This window comes from Myotis davidii, unplaced genomic scaffold, assembly GCF_000327345.1.
Source record: "Myotis davidii unplaced genomic scaffold, ASM32734v1 scaffold220, whole genome shotgun sequence".
Classification (NCBI taxonomy): Eukaryota; Metazoa; Chordata; class Mammalia; order Chiroptera; family Vespertilionidae; genus Myotis; species Myotis davidii.
Genome location: NW_006292590.1, coordinates 7,967 through 11,178, shown reverse-complemented (window position 1 = coordinate 11,178; position 3,212 = coordinate 7,967). Strand labels below are relative to the sequence as shown.

Below are 3,212 nucleotides of genomic sequence, written 5' to 3'. Positions count from 1 at the left end.
GGGGGACTGTGCTGCCATTTCTTGGGTGAAACTGGAGCTTCCTGGTGAAGCAAACAGGCCTCTGCTTCCCAGCTGCCTGTGCTCCACGTTGTCAGCCTCTCCCCTGGCTGTTTCTTTCAATCACCAGCCAAGGATGGTAACAGTCTGACTGTTTTAACTCTGGTTCTTTGAGGACAGTGAGAGCGTGTGTGTGTGTGTGTGTGTGTGTGTGTGTGTGTGTGTGTGTGTGAAATGCTGGTAGTGATAATATCAGCCAGTCTGATTAGTTTATTAAGCAGGACTCAGATCCAAATGAAACTGAGCGTTGCATCACTGCATTTTTTTCTTTTTAAAACTTTTTTTTTATTATGAAATAACAAACAGAAGACATAAATGTGTAGATTAAGAAATTGTTGAAAATTAAACCAATATGTAACCACTTATTCAAGTCACAATAAGAGAACATTGCCAGCCCCCGGTGACCTACTCAGACCTCTCCAACTCCCTACAGTAACTCACTATCTTGACTTTTATGGTGTTCACTCATTTGTGTGCTGTTTCTTTTTTTTTTTCACCTTGTAGTTTACCTCCTATGGAAATATTCTGAAACAAATCAGTCCATTTTACTTGCTTGTGCGCTTTGTAATCATATTATTCTGTAATGTCTGGCTTCTTTTTACAATGTTATATATCTAAGATGTGCCCATGTTGCATCATGTTGCTATAGCTAACTTTTATTGCTGTATAATATCCCATTTTATAAAAAGTCCACATTTTCTTCAATCCGCTCTACCACTAATGGACATCTGGGTGGTTTTCATTCGAGGGCTGCTGATGAGTGACACTGTTCTTGCACATTCACCCTGTGCACATCAGCACTCATTTGTGTGGGGTCTTTCTCAGAGAAATTGCTGAGTCACACTGACACCGCATCCTACCACCTATTTTCCAAAGTATCCCATCATCCTATGCCCCCACTAGCAGGGAGGCAGGATTCCCTTGTTCCACATCTTTGACAGCATTTGTTCTTGTCAGAGTCTTTAATGTTTTTATTCACAGAGTTAAAATGTCAAGGAGTTGAACAAGTGCCCTTACAAAGCTAACTCTGAAATACAACTTGCGTTTATTCACAAAGCCTCCATGCCCTTGGAGTCTGCCTCGATCTGTGTTTCAAAGGTCATATGACAGCCACTTTGTGCGACATTCCTCAGATGATGAACTTGGTCCAAACCCAGTAAAAATCCAATCAGGGCATCACTAATGACTCCACTGGAGCCTCTGCTAATTTTACCTACTTTGGAGAAAGCTCCAGATGAGTGGGGAAGACACCCCTAATGAAACCAGCCCCCTGTCCACCAGTCCTGCCTCTGTGGGGAGTGGGTTTGGGTGGAGCGGGGGAGGGGAGCCAGAGGTCTGCCACTTCCCTCATCACCAAGAACTGGTCTGGCTCAGCCTGCTGATGCTCAGACCTTAGTCACTTCTCATTCCTTCAGGAATCCATTATGATTGGGTGATTGTTTTTGTATTATTTCTGGAATTTTCCTGAGGAAAATGGAGGAGAAATAATGTACAGCACACGGCGTGCCTAGTACAAGATATACCTGCTACATGCTCACAGCACTTTTCTGTCCTCTCCAAAATTCCTTCTTAAAGGGCTGCTACCTGTGACCCCTGTCCTGTTTCCCACACTCAGCCCAATCTTCCTTGATCACCAAAGCAATTGATTGACAATCGTTAACTTGCATTCTCCACTCGGGAACACAAAAGCCCTTCAGTTCACATAACCCATGTCCCCTAAGGCAGGAAGAGTAGTCCAATAACCATCCCTGTGTGTTCCAAAGTCCTAGCCTTTACCCCTCATGGTTTATCAAACATCACTCTTGCCACATAGAAGCTTCCCTCAGACGACGTCTCAATGTCCAAAATTAGTTGGATGCCTAACTGAACCCATAGCCTTATCACCACCACCACCACCACCGCTCCCCCTCCCCGCCTGAAGAACAGTTCACAGGGACTGACAGACAGGAAGTGAATGACGTCCACCCGGAAGGCAAGGAAGAAAGTGAGGAAGCAGAAAGGTGGATGGGCTCCTTACTCCTGGTCCTAGGTAGGAGCGTCCAGGGCCTGCTCTGAAGCTCTGTGGACACCTTGTCTCCCCCAAACTCAGGTTCCCCACTCTGGAGCATTGCTCTACTGGCGGGGAGGCCGTGCTGCCCGAGGAGCAAGTGAAGTGGAGACAACGGACAGTCCTTCTGCTCTACCAGCTCTACGGACAGTCGGAAACGGTATGTGGACGGGCCCCGCAGGGCCCACCCAGCCCAGCAGAGGAGCTGAATCTGCCAGAGTGTGTGCACAGGCCCCACTGTGCACACAGCCAGCAGAGGGCTGCTCTGGAGTTCCAGGCTAATGGGCCCCAAATGTTTGCAGAGAGACGATTCACACACAGTCTTTGACTTGTCAAGACCTCAGTGTGCTGACGACTATTGGACAAAACCTTCCAAAGGGGTCTGAGAACAGGGGCTGGGTCCCTGGGATCAGGGGAGCCAGGAGGAGCAATGGCCATGGAGGCACCTCCTGCCTCATGGAGGCCCTGCCTGCTAGTGCTGCACATGTCACCCTCCCACCCTAAGCAGCAGCCACAGGGCCAGGCAGGAGCTGGGCCCGGAAGCTCATCTCTGGGTGTGTATGAGGGCAGCACACAGGTTTGATTGTGGGGCAGGAGCAGAAGGGGAGGAAGGAACAGAGGCATCACACGCACACGCACACGCACGTACACACGCGCGTGCACGCACACACACTGTGACCCCCAAGGGTGTCACTGAGCACGCAGTGGGCAGTGCTTCAGTGGTAGGAGGTGGGGCTGACTCTCTCCCAAAGCTTCCTCAACCCCCTGAGGCTGACACAGCTTTCTCCCCTCCTCCCACTATCCTGTCAGCTCAAAAAGTCACTCCTCTCAGGACCTGTAGGGCAGGCTGTTTTGGTTCTAATTCACATATTTGTTTGACGGGGTGTTGTTGTTTTTTTGCAAAGGAAAAGTTTTATTTTAGTCAGCTAAGCGGTCTGCTTCCAGCCTGAGAAATGTGAGGGCTCTAGGCCTGACCTTGCATGGCTCCCAGTTCACTTTTGAACAGAGAAGCACACGCTACACGCATAACCCCAGTCTCTTTGCTTGAAGCCACAGAATCCTCCCTCCTCACTGCCCGGAGCCTCATTTCCCAACGCCCCTGCCACCC

At 49.2% G+C, this 3,212-nt stretch overlaps 1 long non-coding RNA gene across 1 annotated transcript in view; it reads left to right on the top strand.

The window, feature by feature from the left end:
* LOC102771443 overlaps window positions 1-3,212 on the top strand; it is a 6,306-nt gene that overhangs the window by 570 nt on the left and 2,524 nt on the right. Inside the window, exon 2 of the long non-coding RNA XR_435786.2 lies at window positions 2,147-2,264. This is a non-coding gene — a long non-coding RNA (uncharacterized LOC102771443). The remainder of the gene's footprint in view (window positions 1-2,146; window positions 2,265-3,212) is intronic.